Below are 13,339 nucleotides of genomic sequence, written 5' to 3' on the forward strand. Positions count from 1 at the left end.
TCATCACAGTCCCCCGCAACATTCTTTAAACAAGCCTAATCTGATACTCATAGCCCAGTAAAGACAACCCCTACTGCATCTACACATATTCTCTGGGACGGTTCTCCTGTTCTGTCCTGCTATATTGTGCAAAGAGTACTCTGTGCTCTGACTTGAAAAGCTAAAAAATAAATAAAAAGAGCTAAGGCTGATCTGCATATGTAAAAATAAAATATAAAAAAATGATGTTACTTAGTGATTAGAAGTCATTGTGTATTACATATAATCCTTGGTTATATGCATGGTATCTGTTTCTAATATTTGTATCTGGGACTCTTCATCTGAACTATATAATGATTTACTTAAAGGGGCAGTCTAGTCAAAATTAAACTTTCATGATTCAGATAGGGCATGCAATTTTAAACAACTTTCCAGTTTACTTCTATTATCTAATTTGCTCAGTTCTTTAGATATCCTTTGTTTAAGAAATAGCAATGCACATGTGTGAGCCAATCACACAAGGCCTCTAGGTACAGCAACCAATCAGCAGCTACTGAGCATATCTAGATATGCTTTTCAGCAAGTGATATCAAGAGAATGAAGCAAATTAGATAATAGAAGTAAATTAGAAAGTTGTTTAAAATGACATGCTCTTTCTAAATCACGAAAGAAAAAAATTGGCTTTCATGTCCCTTTAATGTCTCTAATCTAGTGTAATTGATCAAGGTTTAGGCTTGCTTTACTCACTATAACTAACAGTTGTAGCTTAAAGTGCTATTAACTTGATGTATATTGTACTAAACTCTTAATTGAAATGTCTTTCTCCCCTGTCACATTAGATCCTAGGATCTCACTCTATACACTAATGGTCCTGCTGGACTATATGATAACACATTAAAAATACTATTCGTAAGTTTTCTTTCAAATTAAAAAAACACAAAAAAAATTACTAAGGATATTTTTTTTTCTTTGCTTTGAGTATCCCTTATATAAGGGTTTTCTTTGTTCTCACACTATTTTGATTTTATGTGGTTGTAGTTTGTATTTTTGCAACCCAATTTGGACTTAGCTTCACTTAAATTTACATCTAATTATATATATGGATAAATTTGTATATTCTTCTGAACCTAAATCCCCAATTATGCCACCTAAAAAAGATTTAAAAAAACAACAACAAAAGTAATATGTTAGCACAAAGAATCTAGTCTGGATAGAGAACCTCAACAACTAGCTAAAGTAATACATGATATGATGCTTCCCCAATTTGATAAAATATGACACGATATAGCTTCACTGTCTAATGAAGTTCACACATTTAATAGCAGACTAGAGGTAGCAGAGTAGAGAATATCGGCTATGGAGGATAGAATGCACATAATAGAACACGATACTAGGACTTATGATATTCCTTTAAAAAAATGCGAGAGAGGCTGAACGATCTGGAGGATCGCTCCTGGAGAAATAATTTAATAGTAGGAGTACCAGGATTTTAAGGATTTAAGATCCTTTTTTAATGAAAAACTACCCTCACTCCTAGAAATCCCAAACACGAGACAGCAGATGACTATAGAGAGAATCCACAGGCTAGGACAAGAAAAATTTAGGCCAGACGGTTTAAAAATAGTAAGAACTATCATAGTTAAAATGCTTAGTTACCAAGATAAGTTAGATCTGTTAGCATTCTATAGGGAAAAAAAGACAATTTTGCTAGGAGAAAACAGAGTTTTAATTTTTCAGGATTATTCGATAGAAACTACTAATCGTAGAAAATTGTTGGCCCCAATTTGCACTCACCTCATTCAAAAAGGATTTGAAGCTTTTGTTTTGTATCCTGCAAAAATTAAGGTCCTCAGGGATAATGTATGGCATATGCTCAATAATCAAGAAGAAGCAGCCGCTTTTATAGATACATATGCCTCTGCCGGCCCATAAGGCTAATAGTCTTGATGTCTTATATAAGTTTTTTCTTTTTGCGATTTATTTACAGTTTTCACATCTATATGAGTACAACTGATTCTGAGCATTGTTGTATTTTAAATACGGCTAAAGTAGCCCAAAATGTATGCCAAATAGGTTTTGTTTTATTGTTTTATTATATTGCTGTGATGTGGTTTAAATTTGTTTTTTTTTGCCTTCACTCCCCCTCCCACTATGTCTGTCTCTCTTTTAGGGAGATGTTGAGGTTATGATAATTTAAATAATGTCTATGCTTAAACTAGTCTCATGGAATGTTCGTGGGGTCTCCTTACCTATTAAACGAAAAATGATTATCAAAGAACTGAAAGGCCTTAATAGTAATATAGCGTTTCTACAAGAAACATATCTACAACATAAAGAAAACCTCAAATTAAAAAAAGGATGGGTGGGTGAAGTGGTTGCTACAGACAGCGCAACAAGAAAAAGAGGCGTTGCCATCCTACTACACAAGAATTTAAAGTATACCATTATTCACTTTGAAATTGACTCTGGGTGGAGATATATTATTCTGCAAATAGACATATTAGATCAGAGGTATATTTTATGTAATGTATACGGCCCTAATGCCTTGGATAAAAGACTCTGGAATAAGCTTAAAAAGAAGTAACTAGTATAGGCAAATGACAGATTAATAGTCGCAGGGGATTTTAACATGATAGCCCAATACCCAATTGATCTTATGATTCAGGAGAAAAAAGGTTCCAAACAACACAGAAACGAAACGGGGTTTTTAGAATTTTCAGGAATACACTAAATTTAAGAGATATATGGAGGTTGCAAAACCACGGGCATAAAAAACTATACATGGGAATCTAATGCGGGGAGGGAGTTAAGCTAAGTATACCTGGCCAACCTTCCCCAGCCAATTATCGGACCGTCCAGGCAGGTGGAACTGAGAAGGGAGAAGGAGCGAGGGGAAGGGGGGGAAGAGGTAGAGCGGGGAGTTAGGGGAGTGGAAGGGCACCTAGGGAGCCAGAGAGGGGTGGGGGGGGGGAGACAGAGGGGGAAGGAAGGGAAAGGGAGAAGCTTCCCGAACCGAAGGACTCACAGGCAGAAGCCAATCTTCTAGAGATGCCCTGGAAGTCCAGGTGCAGTCTAGGGGTCCCCGGGGGATTATTGTCTGTGGACCCAGAGATCCCATATTTTCCAGTACGACTCAATTTTGTTCAGGTGCTGGTAGAATCCTCTCTCCATCAGGGTGTATGTTTCTAGAGTCTGTTTAATGTCAGCCAAGGAAGGCGAACTTGTCTATCTCCACTTCCTAGCAATAGAGACCTTGGTGGCAGCAAATATAAAGATGGCTAGCTGTCTCTGAATTTTAGGTGTTTCCCTTGGGAAAATGTTCAGAAGTGCCACCTTGGGCTCTTCCGAGAGAGACATCCCCACTGACCCACACAACTGAAAGACGTCTTTCCACAGTTGTTCCAAGACCGGGCAGGACCACCATATGTGTAGGTCTGTGCCCACTTGACCGCAATTTCTCCAACATAGGGACGAGTGTGACGGGGCTATCTGTGCCAATCTTAAACAAATGTAGTGCCATCTGAGGCACACTTTCACATAGAGTTCCAATGAGTTGGCACAGTGGAGTGTTTTTTTGTGAGTAAGAACGTTTGTGCCCAAGTCTTTTCAGAGATTTGGATTCTTAAATCCTTTTCCCAAGCCTTTAGTTGCCACACCGTGCCTGAATTCTCATCTTTCATTATTAGCGTATAATGAGTAGATAAAGGCCTCGTCAGAGATGAGCCTTTTTTCCATTTCTGTTCCCAGCTCGATAGGAATTTATGAAGTCTAAATCTTTCAAACATGAACCACGGAGGGAGACTGATATCCCCTCCCCGCAGCACCGGCTCGGCTAGCTGTAGGGCATTCTGTTGGTAAAGATCAGAGACTCTTAATAAGTCCCACTGACTACACTGGGAGACATGTGAATCCGGGAGACCCCAGAGCAGACCCGCAATCGAGTGAATTGGAGATGGGTGCAGGGCTATTTCCTCGTAGTGTCTGATAGTCTTCCAACAGTCCAAAGCCTGTTTGATTATTGGGTTCTGAATAGCTGAATCGTCAATTTTATATTCCGGTACCCAGGGCAGATAACCTTACGCCAGATGGAAGGGAGAACTGTTCAACTCCTTTCCAGCCTTGTGATATGTCTGTCGTCCCCCAGCTAGATATATGAGACAGTCTAGCTGCCTCGTAGTAAATGATATTGGGGAGTGAGACTCCACCTAAGTGATGGGGTCTTTGTAATGTTTTTCTGGAGATTCTTGGCTATAAAAGCTTTTTTAATCAAATCACGTAAAAAAGTAAGGCAAGGGATTTACAGCTCTCTAACCAGCTAAGTAAGGCATATAACCATTATCTACTTGAACCTACACAGATAAACTGGTCAAAATACATTCAGTCTAGGGAAGAAAGGGACATTTTTTTTTTTTTTTTTTCAAATATTTTTATTAGGGAGGACAAAATGCACACACAAAACAAGATTACGTGATGCTGTCACATTACAACAGGGAGTGGTTATTCATTACAATGTCATTGGGTAGAATACAGGTTCCATGCTTAACATGTTATTTACTATAACAAGATAACAGTTGAAAGTTATATTTCAGTGTATATAAAAAAATGGGCATGGCAGTGGTGCATAAGTCCTAATCCCAAACTCTACTTTTTTTCCTTTTTCTTTGCAACATACAAAACCGTAAACCTAACTAAACAATATAACCCTAACTAACAAGTGCAAATAGTAAAACCTCTGTCAGAGGTAAACGTTACGGACCTGTCAGGACAGGACCGCTGGAGTGCTGAGGCCTGGCTGAGAAGAGAGAAAAAAAAAAAAAAGGGGGGGGGAGAGGATATTGTAGTGGTAGTAATAGGGGAGGGGGGAGGGGAGGAAGATAAGAATACAGGTAAGTTACGGAGTTTGACATAATATCCCCTATAGATTTTTAGTTGAGTAAGTGGTCCCAGTCTCCTCTAAGTGTGTCCTCCATGAAGGCAACCGAGTCCCTAAAAGGTCTGAGGATCAGCCTCTGAACCTCCAGCTCGAAAGTGAGTATAAGTCTGTGCCATTTACGTAGGAACCGACCTAATCTATTCTGAACATCGGTTCTCACATCCATCTGTTCTATGAAAATTTGTGATTTTAGCAAATTTTTGAAACCTCTAAAAGTGGGGCCTTTATCTGCTATCCAGTGTTGTAGTAAGTGTTTCCTAGCCACTAAAATAATTAGGCTTAGTACCGAGTCTTGTTGTCGGAGCCTCTCATCCCACAACAGAAATATTATAGTCTCAGGAAGTAAGTCAATCTGTATCTGTAACCGCCTTCTCAGCCAGAATTGTATCTTACCCAAGTATTGCCTAATTGGGGGGCACTCCCATATGTAATGGAAAGCCCGGGGTTAGCTAAGGCGCATTTATTACACCTGTTCGGGGAGGATGGAGCCCATTTTGCCAGTGTCCTTGGGGTGAGGTAGGCCCTGTGCAAGAAACGTATTTGAGATTCTCTGTATGAAGCTGACAAAGTCGCTTTCCTGGTTTTTTCCAGGCTGTTCCTTACTTCTATCCAAGAGACCTCCCTCATACCCTCTCTAACCCAACCTGCCTGTATCGAAGACTGATGAGAAGTGGAAAGGTGGTGTAGGAGTGTATGGTAAATTTCCGAAAGCGAGAACCTACCCATGGCGTATAGTATCTGAGAAAGGCGGAAGGGAGAACCCTCCCAAAAATCTGCACCGTCTCTGATCAGCGCCCCCATATAGTGACGAACCTGTAAGTAGGCATAGAAATGGGCTCTTGGTATATTGTAATCTCTCTGCAAAGCTCCAAATGTTTTGATTGTTTTTGATAATGGGTCTAACAGGTGTTTAAGTGAAGACAGTCCCCGCGTCTCCCAAATGCGAAAAAGGCAGGGTCTCAGAACCTGCTGGAAAGTCTGGATTTCTTCTAATCGGTAAGTAAGGAGAGGCATGGCAAGTTTTACCCAGGTATTTATGTGCCAGTAACCAGGCCTTCAAGGGGTCTTTGTATAGCATGCTAAGACCCAGGGGTCGCAGGGATCTTGCGTCTGGCACGTGTGGAATGTAAGCCAAAGAGACATTAAGGGACATTTTTTTACAGCAGAATGCTGTCTCAGAAACTATAAAAACAAATGCTAGGTTATACAGATATGGGGGCAAAATTGGGAAATACCTTGCTAATTTGACTAAACAAGCTCGTGGCTACAATATTATCTCCAAGATACAAATAGGGAAAAGGAGTCTAACTCAATCTGATGATATAGGTAAGGAATATTTTAGTTATTATCAAGAACTTTTCCTATCTAAAGAAATACATATACAAAATAAGCATTTATTTTGGGATAAATGTTCCTTACCACAAATAAAAGAGGAGGAGCTACTTGAACTTAACAAACCGAAAGAAGAGATTATTAAAGCAATTGAATCAGGCAAATGTAATAAAGCAGCAGGGCTTATATATATTTTTCCCAAAACTATCTTATGTCAAAACATTTTACTAGCTCCCTTATCTCTTTAATTTTGAAAAAGGATAAAAACCCTGAAAAACTAGATTCCTATTGTCCCATATCACTGCTTAATGCAGACTATAAGACCCTTTCAATGATAAATGCAGAGAGCGTAGGCTGTCGGCATTTATCGATGTGCAGCAGACATGATTCGCAATATCGGATCATGTCCGCTCGCACATTCTTATATAGGCCCCACAAGTGATCAAACGGGATTCATAAAGGGGCGCTCTTCATTTTCAAATTTACATAAATTGTTATTGACATTGGACTATTACAATTTTGAAAGAAAAAAAGGAACAAGCTTTATAGAGGATAAAGCTATTATTGCCATTGATGCAGAAAAAGCTTTTGATGCTATTAACTGGGAGTACCTTTATGAATCTCTAGGGCAATATGGTTTCCAGGGTCCTTTTATGTCCTTTATTTGTTCAATATACAATAATCTGTTATCTGCACTTATTATCAATGGGTCATGCACTCCTTCTTTTCAATTATTTAGGGGAACACGACAGGGCTGCCCACTTTCACCATTACTTTTTAATTTACGTATAGAACCATTGGCTGTGATATTACGTAAAGAACTCAAAGGTTTTTCTGTAGGTGTACATAATATCCAAATTGCCTTTTATGCGGATTACCTGCTTATATTTCTAAGTGATACTGATGAAAATATACCTAAATTGATGAATATTTTAAAAACATTTGGCTACTTTTCAGGATATGCTGTTAATACTCAGAATTCTTATGAATATATAAAAAAAGAACCAAGAATTGTTTTGCCTTTCAGAATTGTTACATAGCTTAACCCCTTAACGACGGAGGACATACAGGGTACGTCCTACAAAAAATGATCGTTAACCTCCAAGGACATACCCTGTACGTCCTCAGGTAATCTGAGCGCTGGAAGTGATCGAGATCCCTTCCAGCCACTCTAACACTATTGCAGTGATGCCTCGATGTCGAAGCATCCTGCAATACTGTTCCCGACTGCCGGGCCCCGGATTGATCACTCCCCACGAGTGCTCACTTCCGGTTTCCCTCCATGTGGAGCCCGACAGTCTAGCAGAGCATCAGAAGCGATCGGACAGGCTTCCGATGCTCTTCTTGTGTGCTGAGTGCTTCAGTGGGTCGAGGCACTCAGTATGTATTACAATAATCTAAAAAATAAATAATTTTTTTTCAAATATTAAAAGCCCCATATAGCCCTCCTCTCCCACCCCACGAGACTTTAAAGATGGTGATGCCCAGTGCATCATGGGGCTTTTATGGGTGTCCCTAGCCTGCCTCATCATAGGGGCAAGCTAGGGTCATCCAATCTGAGCTTGCCCCTATAATACATTTTTTAATAATAAAATATTCAATTTCTCTGATCATGTCAATATTTGTAAATATTGACTTTGACCAGTGTGGATCTCCCTACCTCTCCTCACTTGCATTTTTGTGGGAGAGAGAGAGAGATCTGTGTTTAAGAGAGAGAGATTTATCTAATATATTTGTTAAAAATGTAATTAATTTAAATTTTGTGTTGATTTTTTTTTTTAGTAATTTTTTTTTCTATGACAGATAAAATACATAATGTCACAGAGAATATATAGTGCTGAGGAGGCATATATCCTTACATCAGAGTCAGGCGCCTCTATGTCTAACTCAGACCCCAATTTTGACCCTGCCATATGCTCAGATACATCATTAGATACAGTCTCAACTGATAGTGATGCATCTGTGGCTGCTAGCCTCCCTGCCAGAAGGAGACGTGTTGCTGCCATTGCCACTGAAGAGTGGGTAACGCCTCATCACCAGAGGCCAGATATCCCACCCTTCACAGCAAATCCTGGCATCAATATTGATGTTGCAGGATTTAGCCCCCAACAGTTTCTGGAGGTGTTTCTGGGCAATGATGTATTGGGGAACATTGTCGCCCAAACTAATATATATGCCCATCAGTTCTGTGCTGCAAAGCCTGACTCATATTTGGCAACACAGCAATGGGCCCCCATCGATGTGCCAGAATTAAAAAAATTCTGGGCATTGACTATGCTGATGGGCATCATAAAGAAACCCTCTATTTGCTCCTACTGGAGCAGTAGCCCCATCTGCTCTACCCCCATTTTCTCCCAGTGTATGTCGAAGAAGAGGTATGAATTGATTTTTCAGGGTATCTGTGAATATCAGTAGACAATACATATATATATATATATATATAATAAGATAAAATAAGTATGCAACCTATCAAATATTAAATTTGAGCATGCAATTCTGAGGTCAGACATGAGATGCCTTGCTGACTACACATCAAAATTCAATCCTCCCCACTCAACATGCAGGTATTACACAGGAGAGAACAAAGGATTTATACATTTTGTATAGATAAGACCAAAGGGCCACTTCAAAGTAAATGTTAACATATGGAGCCCTCAGATGTATATGCTCATATATGGGTTTCCTGCCCAAAATGGGTAATAAAATGTACAAGCCCCTGTAAGGAACAGACAATCCATCTGTTAGAATATTGGAATATACAAACATACTCAGGGGAAATGACCCTTATTGTCTAAGTGGTAAATTGTGCCATTGCGAATTTTAGATACACAAAGAATCTGAACGCATGTTACAGCTAACATATGGGAAATTGAAGGCCTAAGAATCAAGATTTCAAAATAACTTAACCTATGTACTTTTGATAACACATTATCTATAAAGTTTTCAAATATTTAATATGTGCCTCAGACTATCAAATAATAGGTACAAATAAATAAATATGAGATTCTCTGTTTGTATAATATTAAATGTGAATGTCTGCTAAATGAAAAATATAAATAATATCATATGTTTTTATACACTCAGCAAGAGATATACAGATATGCAATATTTATATTGATATGGGATTGTAGTCCAATATAAATATAATTATGTAAAATACATCTGATTGCTGATCTCAAGGCATGTATGTTATATTAAGATGATAACTGAGATATTAATTAGATCCATGCTAAATGTATTAAAATACTTTAAATACCCATATATTTAAATGTATAAGAATTACTTTGTAATGTGGTACTAGAGATATACTTGTGTTTAATCTAAAATTGTACATTTTCAATTATATTAAATGTGATATATATGTTGACCAGATAAGTTTAATAATACAAGAAATTATAGTATATTAAATAAACATTTTAAGGTGAGATATTAAGCTGTAACAGTATTGATAGAGAGACTGCATTTCTGGTTATCTGCTGCCCCCTCCTGGATTAAAACTGGTATGACAGCCAAACGAGTTGACTGTTTAAAACATATGCCAAACCAAATAGCCTATGGGATCTTCAGATCCAAGAGCGAATCAGGGACAAGCTCCGGAGGGCCTATCCAATTCTTGTGGGAATGATTAAAGAAAAGAAGGAGGGGCTATATCTTTGATAAGCACCCACACCCACAGTAGACACACACAGACTCAAAGAAGCATAAGTTTTGGAGAGGAAAATACACAAGCGTTGTGTCAAGTATATTCTCTGCCATTTTGGGACACTTTCTTGAACAAAGGAAGATGAACAATTTTGAGGCCTTTACCTTTACACATAGTGGATAAATCCTTCTTAGATTACCCACAAGAAATTCTGGAAGCTGAATAATTATTTGGTTATGTGGTAACGTATGGCAGTGATTATAATTTAATATTTTAAAGCAAATACATTCATTGCTGCTACAGTTTAATTGAAGTTAGTAATTTTAAAAGCGCACATTGTATTTTGAGCTTATATCCATAGTCCTGGGTAGTCTTAGCTAGTCACATTAATGCCAAATAATTTAATTTGCCAGATAAAGGTATTTTGTATTTCATATCTTATTATTGTAAGTAAATCTCTCTGGTGTGTATTAAGTTATTTGCAGCTATATATATATATTAGAATTTGTCTTATTGTAGCTAAAAAAGAGGTTATTTCAGGTCAGACATATTGGCATATACATTGGCTGTTTGCATTAATAATATATACAACCTCTGGTATTTTATTGTGGTATTTTAATGCGATTCATTGTGAGTAAAGTTAATTTTAAAGGTCTTTTGTGATCTTTGTAAAGAATATTATAACAGCATAATCTAGTCTCTACATAAATATATTGCAATATGTATATAAATTTTAACTAATCTCGTTCGTTTCTGGGCTGCAAGGAGGCACTGCTGTAAGATTATTATATTTATCATATTGATATAACATATTTTGTAGTAAATAGAGATTATTATCTAGAAAAAAAGAAATAATCATTTTTTTTTTCTCTCTTGTTGGTCAAAATTGTATTAGCGTTTTAAATTTAACCAAATACTAAGCCAAAATAATAATGTCTGTTACTAGAAGTGAATCAATTGAATCTATACATAGTATTGAAATGTGTTCCCCAAAATCGCCTGTTACTCAGACAGAAACGCTTAAAACAGAAGCCATTACTCACCTTAAAAATAGATTAAGTATTAAGGGAGAATTAGGTGCTTACATTAAGATGTTGAAGACTAAGGCCAAAAATATTGCAAATAATATATGGTGTGGTGAAAGCAAAATATTTCAAGGGCTGTTAAAATTTGGCAGACCTCAGAAACCGAGAAAACAAGACAAAATAATTTTCAAAACTTGGGGTCTGCTCCTCTATGTGAACGATGAAATGTACAATAAAATTGAAGTACAGAATTCACTATTGGAGCAACTGAGGGGTGAAAATTATTCCTTAAAGCTAGGTGAAGAGGAGGTGGAGCAAGTCCAGGATAATATTAATGCGCTTGCCCAGAACATGGCCACCTTACAAAAGTATAACCATCATTTAGTAGCCCAAATAGAAGATTTGCATAAACAACTCACGCAGAGCCAGAAAGAGTTAAAGGAATTAAAAAGACAATCTCGCCATAATGAAACCCCCTCTCTTGATAGTGAAAATAATGAAAATAATAATGCAGGTATTTTAAAAACGTTTAAAGAATTAATGAGAAGGGAATTACAGAACTTTAGGGAAGAGTTTAAACAAAGGACCCCTATCGGGTCAGAACTAAACTTCCCACATAGACAGTCACCTCATGTTTTAAATTCAGGGAACTGCTACACTTCAAAGGGATTATAGTGAGCCAGAGGGCGGAGCCAGCTACCCAAATAGCACTTGTAGTACTAACGTACGTAGGGGATCTCCCCATAGTAAAAGGACAGATAGGGAATGCTCCAACCCTAACAAGAAGGTCCCTAGGAAGACCCAAGATGCGTCTAATACCGTATATGACACCCCTAAAATAATAAAAAATTTAAGTGGCGCAGTACCTAAGTTTTCTAACAAGGGAACCAATTCTATAACTGACCACTTAGGGACTTATGAAAATGCTTTATCCATAATGAATGTTACCAGTGAACAGTCAAAAATTGAATTTCTGCCCTGGGTATTTGAGGGTAAACATCACAAATTATTTGCTTCACTAAAGGATATGAATATTCATTCCTGGAGTGAAACAAAAAAATTAGTGCAAAAAGGAGTTTGGGCAATATCGCACTAAAACCGCTGCCAAAATAGCTGTATACGGTTTAAAATGTAGTGCCAATCAAAGCCCTATAGAATTCCTTTCTGTACTAAAAAGTGCATACAGTATGGCCGAAGACTACCCCATATTTGAAAGCTCAGAGTTTGTGAATTTATTTTTTTAAGCACTGCCCTCACACATCAAAATGAACCTGGCTAGAGATTTTGATGAGAACTGCTCATTGGACTGGCTGATCAAAGAGAGTACCAAGTTATATTCTATTCAGCAGTCCGGTGAACAGCAGGTTAAAAAGGAACCAAGGCCCAGCCCCAAAATTGTGGCAGAAACTAGGGTGTCACCTAGCCCCCTCAATTTGGAGTCTAACAAGAAAACCTATGTGGAAGTGGCCCGAGAAAACAGGCCTTCCCTACAAAGTTTTAACTCTGCCCCTCCCCCATCATGGCCGAGGTGCAGAGAGAATATACTCAAAATGTGGGGCATACCCAGTTAAATAGTTATCCTCAAAGAGATGAAAACCCACAAGGTTATCGGTATCCCCGTAAAAATAAATACCAAAAGTGGTAAAAATATTCTCAGGGTAACCAGACACCCCAAGGAAATAGTGCTCCCCAAGATATTAATGCTGAACAAGTTGAACTCCAAAGACAACCACGTCAAAATAGGAACAATAGCTATGATTCTGAGGGATCCCAAGGATCCAGGAATCAATACCCTGGGATATCAAAAAATCGGTCCATGGGTAAACAGAGCTTGTCCATTCAAGTGGGCCAACTTAGTACTGAGTCAAGTTTTGATGGCTCAGAACCCTAATAATCCTTTTTTAGTGGTGCAGCCAGTGGCCAGCAGTGGACCGCAGGCACAGTCATAAATACTGCGGTATTACCTTAGAGAGAGGGGAGAGATATACAAAATAAAATGATGTCAATAATGGTACTAATGATATTCTCTCCTTGCAGCCCAGAAACGGACAATTTAGCTGTGATGACGAGCAACCTCAGCCTAGAAGCTCTAACAAACCTCTTCCTTTGCAGTTTTCTCCTAACCTTATTCTCACAGATGCAGTACACAGGAACCCTGTCAATCCTATTACAGAGGAAAGGACTGGTAAGAATTAAGTTTCTTCTGCATCATATAACGTGGTGAATACAGGTAAAACATGGTGAAGCCCACAGATACGTAATCATGGTAATTTTATGTGTAGAATGCTAGAAACTGCAGGGAGATATTATAGGGGATATCTATCAAGCCGTCAACTTTGTTGAATTCAACGGCACCAATACGCTCGCCTAACATCGCAGCCAGGGACCTGAATACGATCTCCAAATTTATAAAAAAAAGCCAGCAAA

General features: G+C 38.1%; 1 long non-coding RNA gene across 1 annotated transcript in view; it reads left to right on the forward strand.

Moving 5' to 3' along the window:
- The first annotated feature begins 5,648 nt into the window (after positions 1-5,648).
- LOC128665174 (uncharacterized) overlaps positions 5,649-13,339 on the forward strand; it is a 56,466-nt gene continuing 48,775 nt past the window's right edge. The window contains exons 1-2 of the long non-coding RNA XR_008403017.1: positions 5,649-5,727; positions 5,819-5,908. This is a non-coding gene — a long non-coding RNA (uncharacterized LOC128665174). The remainder of the gene's footprint in view (positions 5,728-5,818; positions 5,909-13,339) is intronic.

This window comes from Bombina bombina, chromosome 6 (assembly GCF_027579735.1).
Source record: "Bombina bombina isolate aBomBom1 chromosome 6, aBomBom1.pri, whole genome shotgun sequence".
Lineage (NCBI taxonomy): Eukaryota > Metazoa > Chordata > Amphibia > Anura > Bombinatoridae > Bombina > Bombina bombina.